The 11,082-nt window shown below is 41.0% G+C and overlaps 1 long non-coding RNA gene across 1 annotated transcript; it reads left to right on the top strand.

The window, feature by feature from the left end:
• The first annotated feature begins 10 nt into the window (after nucleotides 1-10).
• Nucleotides 11-10,967, top strand: LOC135520584 (uncharacterized). The gene is made up of 3 exons (XR_010452409.1): nucleotides 11-119; nucleotides 2,997-3,131; nucleotides 9,631-10,967. It is a non-coding gene; the product is annotated as an uncharacterized LOC135520584 (long non-coding RNA).
• The last annotated feature ends 115 nt before the right edge of the window (nucleotides 10,968-11,082 follow it).

Here is an 11,082-nt window from a genome sequence, read left to right as displayed (position 1 = left end):
CTGAACTAGACGAATGAGAAGGGGGGACGAGAGAGAGGGAGAGAGAGAGTGAAAGGGTCCGAAAGACAGAGTATTGGTGGTGGTGGAGTTAAAAGACTACAATTGACCAGTTCTTAAAGGTAAAACATTTTTTTACGTTAATGTCGAAATTGAAACCTATAAAAGACAGAATGCATATCTACCAGAGGTTGGAGGGGGGATGGGGCGCGGGGGAAAGGGGGTAGAGGGGGAGGAAGGGGCAGAAAAGGGGAGGGAGGAGAGAGAGAGAGTGGGAGGAAAGTGTGTTCAGTGCTCTTCCTGTAAATGCTGTTTGAATAGTTTGTTTTGTTTACTTATAGGGACAAACTCCATGCTGGTCTGGGTATGTCAGTTCAGGTCACATGATGCAGGGATGTACTGCAGTGCTGCTAAGAACACACTGTACACAACACTATCCACTATAGCATTCAGATGATCTACCTTTTTTAAACTACATCCCTGGTCATGTGTAGTTATGGGATATGACAGCCTACAGTATGTTAGATAGATGAGACCCTGATGAAGGCAGCTTAGCTGTGGAAACGTTGGTATTTAGTGCATTTATTGTATCGGAGCCTCGGAAATGCGTCCAGCTTTTATTTTCTAAGACTACAGTGTGTAAATGCAATATTAGTCATATATTGTGAGATTAATTTGGAAGTGTGTAAAATAAATAGAGGTTCCATGTTTAATGGACACAAAAAGCGAGATGCTGAGAGAACAGATGTCATTGATTGCCACTACAACTTATATTGGTCCTAGTTTCTCCTTCGTGGTCTTCTTGATCAAGCAGATGTAGTTAGCCACATGGGTATTTACCCCATATTGTCCAGGTCATACACATCCTTTTGCCCAGCTAATGATCCCTGCTGACCAAAAATGTTCAGCCTCCTTCAGGACGTACACCCCTCCGTTGTCCACTGTACATTTAGACTTGACCCCTCAGGTGACCCGGCACAGAACAAGTCCCCAGTTGTGTCCGCTATCGTTCAGGGCAACAGCAGCTCTGCACCTTTCCTGATCCACCACAGGAAGCTGGACATATTGGAGCTTAGACTCCTACACCAAACCCTGGAGATAAAGAGGAAGGGAGGGAGATTAAAACAGCCCTGACACTTTCCAGCTCAGACGTGGGAGGCCATTCGTCCGGCGGATGTGGTGGATTGAGACGCAGCCCATAGAAATAAACTGATATCTCTAATTTAAACAGACAGGTTTTGATGGAGTGCGTCGAATGACTCATAAGGATTATAACAGAATGTTCAAAGTTGTTTTTTTTCTTCAATATTTTTCTTAAAGTTAAGCACTCAAAATGGCACCCAATTGGTGGAACAACACTCCTATTAACATTTTTCCAGACAGTATTGGTGGTTTACAAGACAGTAGCAGGAGTTTGCTTAGAATTCACGACTTTCCTGCACACTTCCTGACTTTCCTTCAATGAAAGTCTCATGGTTAGCCTCTTCAGGAAGAATGTATTACGTCTGATTGCAGTGGTGTTGAATGACAGAGGTACTGGTTCTGAGAGGCAGATATGAACGTCACCCCTCCATTCAGCAACGGTTTAGCGATGGTTCAGGTTCCCCACAGCAAATCACTGTAGAAGAGACTGGAACCAAAAACTAAAATCAAATCAGATGTTATTTGTCACATGCACTGAATACAACTGGTGTAAACTTTACAGTGAAATGCTTGCTTATGAGCCCTTCCCAACGATGCAGTTTTAAAAAATTTGAGTAAAAAGAAAAATAGTAACACAAGAGGAATAAAATACACAAGAACGGAGCTATATACAGGGAGTTCTAGTACCAGATTAATGTGCAGGGGTACAAGGTATTTGAGGTCGATATGTACATGAAGGCAGGGTAAAGTGACTGGGCATCAGGATAGAGTAAAATAAAGAACGGAGTAGCAGGAGCATATGATGAGTGTAAAAGTGTGTATTTATGGTTATTGAAAAGATATTTCACATCGGTTTAGATGGTACAGAGATTCAGGTGGAGGGACGAACTACTAGAATTTTTGCAACCAGGAAATGACAGAGCAATTCCTGCATATTGCACCTTTAACTCTTCAGGTGCCTTCAGCACACAGATAAGACATAATGGAATTGTATTTCATTCTCACCAACAGAATACTGTCCCTTAACATTAAATAAAAGAAAATGAAGGAAATCAGTCAATTGAAATAAATTCATTAGGCCCTAATCTATTGCTTTCAATGACTGGGCAGAGGGGTGATACGATACAATGGAAAAATGGACTGTTGTCACTGCTGATTAAGTGTTTATCTTAAGTGTGACTCATTTTCCCTGTCCAAAGGTGTTGGAGACAACAATGTGGAAAAGCTCATCCAGTCTCCACCCCTTGAGGCCACCTCTCTCCATATTCACCCTGAATACAACAATGTAAACTATGACCATGACATCGCCCTGATCCATCTAAAACATCCAATCACGCTCATATCATGCCACTGTGTCTGCCAGCAAAGGACGCTAAATACCTGATAGGTCAGATTGGGTAAGCATAGGTCAACTAAAACAGTAAACTACGAATATCTAGCAGGGATCGTCAGTTGGGGGATTGACTGTGGACAGCCTTGAAAAAATATGGGGTCTACACGCGTGTGGCTAACTACGTAGACTGGATCAAAAATACCATAGAGGATGAAGATTCTAAAACATTCTAAAATAGAACTATTACAGATGTGTTTGTGTGTTTTAATGTTTTGTGTGAGTGCTTTGACTGTGTTATTGTATAATAATAATAATGTGGAATCTGCTGTTGCTTCTGATGATGATGATGATGAGCCTGCTCATGTTAATGACAACAATTGTGATAACAACGGCAAAGATGATAATGACTACTACTTTATGACTTGCTCATACAGCTCCATATTTCAAGATACCACACCATCCCTCTCTAGGGTAAAGATGATGATGATGATGGTGATGATGTTTCTTTCTCTCTCCTCTGCAGTAATTGACTATGGGGAACCCGAACCGTTGCTGAATGGAGGGGTGACGTTCATATCTAGCTCTCAGAACCAGCATCTCTCAGTCAGTTATTACCACTGCAATGAGCTGTACTACACTCTCTCTAAAAGAGTTAATGGTGAGACTTTTTACGATCATATATTTTTAACAATGTGAAGTCCATAATGAGTCCCATCTTTTTATTACATTTCAATATTAAATATAGCTGCAAGTAGCAATGAACGGGGTTCACGGGATGATAGAAAGGACACAAGATCAGTTGGATAACAAAGCAAGCACCCAATCATATAGGATCTATCTTCCTTTATGTGCAATCAGTAAAAGCGATACCATATTTATCTCTCAATACCACAAGGTTTTTTTGTGGGTTTTTTCACCTTTATTTATCCAGGTTGGCCAGTTGAGAATGACGCAGGTAAGTTGATTATCTTTCTCAAATGATTAGAGGCTAATTCAATGAGTTTTATTACCATATCTTGAGTCAATCTGATTTATGGTTCATGAGAAGAGGATTTGTAGAGTATTTTTAGCATTAGCATGTGTGCTAACGTGCATCTATAGGTACACTGCGCCATATTTGTATGCAGCAACAATTTTTTCTCAAAATCATTAAAGATTGATGTAATGAGTCTAAATTGAAAATCTGGAGCTAATCTAATAATGTATTTTTCATGAGAAGAAGATAAATGCAGCATTAACGAAGATGATGAATGCAGCATTTTAGCATTAACGTTACATATGCAAAGAATGAGTTGTTAAATGCGAAGACAGTTGAATGCATTCAGTTCAACAACTGACTAGGTATCTCCCTTTCCCTTTCCCTAATAGTTTCTTTGTTTTTTGAGAAATCAATACCAAATTCAGTGTGGTTCATCTTACACTCTCAGGAAAAAAATCGAGAACCTAAAAGTGCTCTTCATCTGTCCCCATAGCAGAACCCTTTTGAAGAATCATTTTTGGTTCCAGGTAGAACCCTTTCCATAGAGGGTTCTACATGGAACACAAAAGAGTCCTACCTGGAACCAAAAAGGATTATACCTGGAACCAAAAAGGGTTATCCTTTGGGGACAGCCGAAGAACCATTTTGGAATGCCTTTTTCTAAGTGTAGGGATGTCCATGTTAGCGTTGACAAGTTTCAAGTTGATAGGCCTCTCTGGATTGGGTTTTACAGTGGTTTAAATGGACATGTAAAATGTGTGTCAATAACTCAATAATTAGTCAATAACTTTTGACTATCCCTTAGCTAACTTAAGGTATATACCATGGGCATACATTCCAAATTTAGTGTCATTTGATCCTATCATTCATGATTTTAAAGTATTTTTTAGCATATTTTAGCATATTAGCGAATGTGCTAATATGCATCTACTGGTATAGTGTGGTCATCTTTGAATGCATCACTGTTATTTTCTCAAAGTTGTTAGGGACTATTGTGATGAGTGCAAAGATCAAATTTGGAGTGAATCTGACCTTTAGTCCATGAGAAGGTGTTTTATGGTTATTTTAAGCATTAGCGTTACATAGTAAAAAAGTGAATGTAAATAGTTTCCTTATTTTTTTAAAGATATCAATGTAAAGAAACATATAGGTGCTAGACATAGGATTTATTTAATCATTTTTGCATTGTAATTTTAGAAAATGTCCATAATATATGTGCAGTAATAGTGGAATGATCGTGTTTTACATTATTACTTACCCACCAGAGTTGTTATTGGCTGTGATATCCGCCTATTGATTTCTCCCACCGGAGTGGCATCTGTCATCAAAATGAGAAAGATGTTCTGACTTTGTGGCTTTGTTATTTATTGGAAATCAATTCCCTATTTGCTGAAAGTCTACACTTCGCTCAATTTCAATTTAAATGAGAAAACAAGCTGAATACTGCAGAGAATCATTGTACCTCCCTGGCGGAGAATCACTCTTAGTTGTTGTGAATTTGTTAGATTACTTGTTAGATATTACTACATTGTCGTAACTAGAAGCACAAGCATTTCGCTACACTCACATTAACATCTGTTTTATCCTAGAGGCCGACCCATGTGTATGTGACCAATAAAATTTGCAACCTCTCAACCTGCTCCACTACAGCCCCGTCGATGAGAATAGGGGCGTGCTCGGTCCTCCTTTTCCTGTCATCCACATTCATCTCCTTTGATTGCTAAAAGTCTACACTTTGCTCAATTTCAATTTAAATGAGAAAACAAGCTGTATACTGTGGAGAATCATTGTACCTCCCTGGCGGAGACTCACTCTTGAGCCTTTTACGTTTGGTTTTGGCCCACCAGCCTCAAACAGCTGTTAACTCTATTTTTTTGCAATTGAAAATATATTTCACAGCAATTACAACATTCTAATGACACTCTTTCAATGTACAGCGGAGCCTAGTGGTTAGAGCGTTGGACTGGTAACCGAAAGGTTGTAAGATCGAATCCCCGAACTGACGAATCCCCGAGGTACAAATCTGTCGTTCTGCCCCTGAACAAGGCAGTTAACCCACTGTTCCTAGGCCGTCATTGACAATAAGAATTGGTTCTTAACTGACTTGCCTAGTAAAATAAAAGTAAAATAAAAAATAGCTAGTTTCACATGCTCATTGGTCACAAAGTGGAAAGATGATCAGAACAACTATCTGATTCTCCAATGTACCCCAGGTATCTCATAATAAATATGTACCCTCCTTAAAGGGAAAGGAGAACATTTTGAAATGAGATACAGCAAGAAGACAATTTGTGTTTCTAAGTGTGAATGTGCATGTGTTTTACAATATGAATGAATGGATGTGAGTGTTCCTTAGTCAACTGTCACTGTCAAATCCAATCAAATGTTATTGGTCACATACACATGGTTAGCAGTTATTGTGAGTGTAGCTGTCTATGTGTGCCTCTTGTGTCCCTCTTTGTCCCTAGTGTGTGGACTTCTTACAGTGAACCTCCCAGGGATTGTAAGGATTGTTGGGGGAAAGCCAGCACCAGCTGGATGCTTCCCCTGGCAGGTGTTGCTGATAGTAAATGGTAGAGGAGGAGGGATAGTTATTGGGGACCACTGGATCATGACTGCAGCACATGTGCTGAATGGAAATACCAGCGATGAAGATAAGGTGAGGCGATTGTGTTAATAAAAATAGCAGCATCTTTCTGACTTGGCTGCTCATCTGGGTTTGTACTTGATATTAGAGAACAGCTGTACCTGTTCTGAAATGAACCTGGGGCTTTCCCACCCAGTCCCGATATGCATAAATAAATGTTTTAAATACAAAGACCCGTTCCGAACGGACCTGAGGACAACTAGACCCTTTTTGTATAGACTTGGTCTGATCCAGACCGGGTCCGATTATTTTTTAATGTACTTTATTAACCGGAGCTGATAAAGTGCAAGAGGAGAGAAAGAGGTGCCACTCTAGCAGGTGCCACTCTAGCTCTCTCCTGCCCTGCCTTTGGCAAATCTGACCATGACTACATTTTGTTGCTCCCAGCCTATAGTCAGAAACAGGAAACGCCCGTGCTCAGGTCTATCCAATGCTGGTCTGACCAATCGGATTCCACGCATCAAGATTGGTCAGGTGGACTGGGATATGTTCCGGACAGCTTCAGACAATAATATTGATGTATACACTGACTCGTTGAGCAAGTTTATTAGCAAGTTCATTAGAGATGTCCCCACTGTGACTATTAAAACCTTTCCTAACCAGAAACCTTGGATTGATGGCAGCATTTGCGCAAAACTGAAAGCGCGAACCACCGCTTACAACCACCCGAACCACTGCCTGTTCACCCCGCTATCATCCAGAAGGCGGGGTCAGTACAGGTGCATCAAAGCTGGGACCGAGAGGCTGAAAAACAGCTTCTATCTCAAGGCCATCAGACTGTTAAACAGCCACCACTAACATAGAGAGGCTGCTGCAAACATACAGTCTCAAATCTCTGGCCACTTTAATAAATGGACTTAATAAAGGTATCACTAGTCACTTTAAATGAGAGCACTTTAATCATGTTTACATATCCTACATTATGTCATTTACAAATTATATTTTTCGCCAAACCCACAGGCTCCAGGTCATCTATAAGTTTTTGCCAGGTAAAGCTCCGCCTTATCTCAGCTCACTGGTCACCATAGCAACACCATAGCAACACCCACCCATAGCACGCGTAAATTTCACTGGTCTTCCCCAAAGCAAACACCTCTTTGGCCGCCTTTCTTTCCAGTTCTCTGCTGCCAATGACTGGAACGAATTGCAAAAATCACTGAAGTTGAAGACTTACATCTCCCTCACTAACTTTAAGCATCAGCTGTCAGAGCAGCTTACCGATCACTGCAGCTGTACACAGCCCATCTGTAAATAGCCCATCCAACCAGTACCTACCTCATCCCATATTTGTTTTTGTTTTTCTGCTCTTTTGCACACCAGTATTTCTACTTGCACATTTTTTATTTATTTTTTATTTCACCTTTATTTAATCAGGTAGGCAAGTTGAGAACAAGTTCTCATTTACAATTGCGACCTGGCCAAGATAAAGCAAAGCAGTTCGACACATACAACGACACAGAGTTACACATGGAGTAAAACAAACATACAGTCAATAATACAGTATAAACAAGTCTATATACGATGTGAGCAAATGAGGTGAGATAAGGGAGGTAAAGGCAAAAAAAGGCCATGGTGGCAAAGTAAATACAATATAGCAAGTAAAACACTGGAATGGTACATCACATCCTCATCTACACATCTATCACTCCAGTGTTAATTGCTAAATTGTAATTACTTCGCCACTATGGCCTATTTATTGCCTTACCTCCTTACTTCATTTGTACACACTGTACACAGATTTTTTTTATTGTGTTATTGACTGTACGTTTGTTTATCCCATGTGTAACTCTGTGTTTTTGTCACACTGCTTTGCTTTATCTTGGTCAGGTCGCAGTTGTAAATGAGAACTTGTTCTCAACTGGCCTACCTGGTTAAATGAAGGTGAAATAAAAATACAATACAAAAAAACTAGTCTCGGATGTATATACTGTATTCTATACCATCTACTGCATCCTGCCTATGCCGCACGGCCATCGCTCATCCAAATATTTATATGTACATATTCTCATTCAGTCCTTTACATTTGTGTATATAAGGTAGTTGTTGTGTATTTGTTAGATTACTTGTTAGATATTACTACATTGTCGTAACTAGAAGCACAAGCATTTCGCTACACTCGCATTAATAACTTCTTATGGCTGCAGGGGCACTATTGAGTAGCTTGGATGAAAGGTGCCCAGAGTAAACGGCCTGCTTCTCAGTCTCAGTTGCTAATATATGGATAGCATTAGTAGTATTGGATAGAAAACACTCTGAAGTATCTAAAACTGTTTGAATGATGTCTGTGAGTATAACAGAACTCATATGGCAGGCAAAAACCTGAGAAGAAATCCAACCAGGAAGTGAGAAATCTGAGGTTGGTAAATTTTCAACCCATTCCTTATTAAATCACATTGGGATATGAATGAAGATTCACTTCCTAGGGCTTCCACTAGATGTCAACCGTCTATAGAAATTTGAATGAGGCTTCTACTGTGTTGAGAGAGATCTTCTGTTGGATCTGACAATTAATCTTGATGGTTGTACAGTCGTCTCAAATCAACTGTGAAGGACCTCTGCGATCGTGATCTCTCTTTTGACGAACATATCAAGACTATTTCAAGGACAGCTTTTTTCAATTTTTGTAACGTTGCAAAAATCTGAAACTTTCTGTCCGAAAACGATGCAGAAACGTTAATCCATGCTTTTGTGACTTCTAGATTAGACTACTGCAATGCTCTACTTTCCGGGTACCCGGATAAAGCACTAAATAAACTTCAGTTAGTGCCTACACGTATGCTATGGTCACAAGACGCAGGCCTCCTTTCTGTCCCTAGAATTTCTCCTATAGAGCTCCATTTTTATGGAATGGTCTGTCTATCCATGTGAGAGACGCAGACTCGGTCTCGACCTTTAAGTCTTTATTGAAGACTGATCTCTTCAGTAGGTCCTATGATTGAGTGTAGTCTAGCCCAGGGGTGTGAAGATGAACGGAAAGGCACTGGAGCAACGAACCGCCCTTGCTGTCTCTATCTGGCCGGTTCCCCTCTCTCCACCGGGATTCTGTGCCTCTAACCCTATTAAGGGATGCTGAGTCACTGGCTTACTGGAGCTCTTCCATCCCATCCCTTGGAGGGGTGCGTCACTTGAGTGGGTTGAGTCACTGACGTGATCTTCCTGTCCGGGTTTTCCGCCCCACCTCAGGTTTGTGCCGTGGGGGAGATCTTCGTGGGCTATACTCAGCCTTGTCTCAGGGTAGTTAGTTGGTGGTTGAAGATATCCCTCTAGTTGTGTGAGGGCTGTGCTTTTGCAAAGTGGGTGGAGGTTATATCCTGCCTGTTTGGCCCTGTCCAGCGGTATCGTCGGACGGGTCCACAGTGTCTCCCCACCCTTCTTGCCTCAGCCTCCAGTATTTATGCTGCAACAGTTTGTGTCGGGGGGCTAGGGTCAGTCTGATATGTCTGGAGTATTTATCCTGTCTTATCCGGTGTCCTGTATGAATTTTAAGGATGCTCTTTCTAATTCTCTCTCCCTCTCCCTCTCCTTCCGGAGGACCCGAGTCCTGGGACCAGGCCTCAGGACTACCTGGCTTGATGACTCCTTGCTATCCTCAGTCCACCTGGTTGTGCTGCTCCAGGTTCAACTGTTCTGCCTGTGGCTATGGAACTCTGACCTGTTTACTGGACATGCTACCTTGTCCCGGACCTGCTGTTTTCGACTCTCTCACTCTACCGCACCTGCTGTCTCTAACTCTGAATGCTCTGCTATGAAAAGCCAACTGACATTTACTCCTGAGATGCTGACCTGTTGCACCCTCTACAACCACTGTGATTATTATTATTATTTGCCCTGCTGGTCATCTATGAACCTTTGAACATCTTGGCCATGTTCTGTTATAATCTCCACCTGGCACAGCCAGAAGAGGACTGGCCACCCCTCATAGCCTGGTTCCTCTCCAGGTTTCTTCCTAGGTTCTGGCCTTTCTATGGAGTTTTTCCTAGCCACCGTGCTTCTACAACTGCATTGCTTGCTGTTTTGTGTTGTAGGCTGGGTTTCTGTACAGCACTTTGATATAGCTGATGTATATCAGCTGATGTAAGAAGGGCTATATAAATACATTTGATTTGATTTGATATTCTCATGCATCTCACGCTTGTTATTTCTGTTTGTCTGACTGTTTCTCTGTCTATTTGTTTATATTATTGACTCTCTCTTTCTCTTCATACTTTCCTTCTCTCTCATTCTCTCTATTAAACTTGTGTCCCACCTTTCTCTCTCTATCGCCCCCCCCTTTCTCTCACTCTAGCTTTCTCTTTTCTCTCCTTTCCCTCCCCCCTCTCTCTCTTTCTGTCTTCGTCCACTCCCCCAGCCTCTGTTTGTTCCTTCTGCCCCTCTGTGCCATGTCAATGCTCTTGGGGTGGATGGAGTCTCCAGGCTATCCTCTACAGGATAGGTGGGTCCCCCACGGGACTGTCGAGCTAACGTAGGCTAATGTGATTAGCATGTGGTTGTAAGTAAACAAGAACATTTCCCAGGACATAGACTTATCTGATATTGGCAGAAAGCTTAAAGTATTGTTAATCTAACTGCACTAACTCCAATTTACATTAGCTATTACAGTGAAATAGTGTCATGCTATTGTTTGTGGAGAGTGCACAATTATGAACTTGAAAACGTATTAATAAACCAATTAGGCACATTTGGACAGTCTTGATACAACATTTTGAACAGAAATAAACTTTACACATACACATACAGTCTTAAACTTTATACATACACTGCTGCCATCTAATGGCCAAAATATTAATTGTGCCTGGGCTGGAATAATAAATTATGGTATTTCTCTTGCATTTCAAAGATGATGGTACAAATAAATATACCAAAAAATGGTTGTTTATTTTCTTCGTATTATTTTTTACCAGCTCTAATGTGTTATATTCTCCTACATTGATTTAACATTTCCACAAACTTCAACATGTTTCCTTTCAAATGGTATCAAGAATA

This window comes from Oncorhynchus masou, chromosome 29, assembly GCF_036934945.1.
Source record: "Oncorhynchus masou masou isolate Uvic2021 chromosome 29, UVic_Omas_1.1, whole genome shotgun sequence".
Classification (NCBI taxonomy): domain Eukaryota; kingdom Metazoa; phylum Chordata; class Actinopteri; order Salmoniformes; family Salmonidae; genus Oncorhynchus; species Oncorhynchus masou.
Note: the sequence above shows the minus strand (reverse complement) of the source record. Positions and strands in the feature narration are given on the sequence as shown.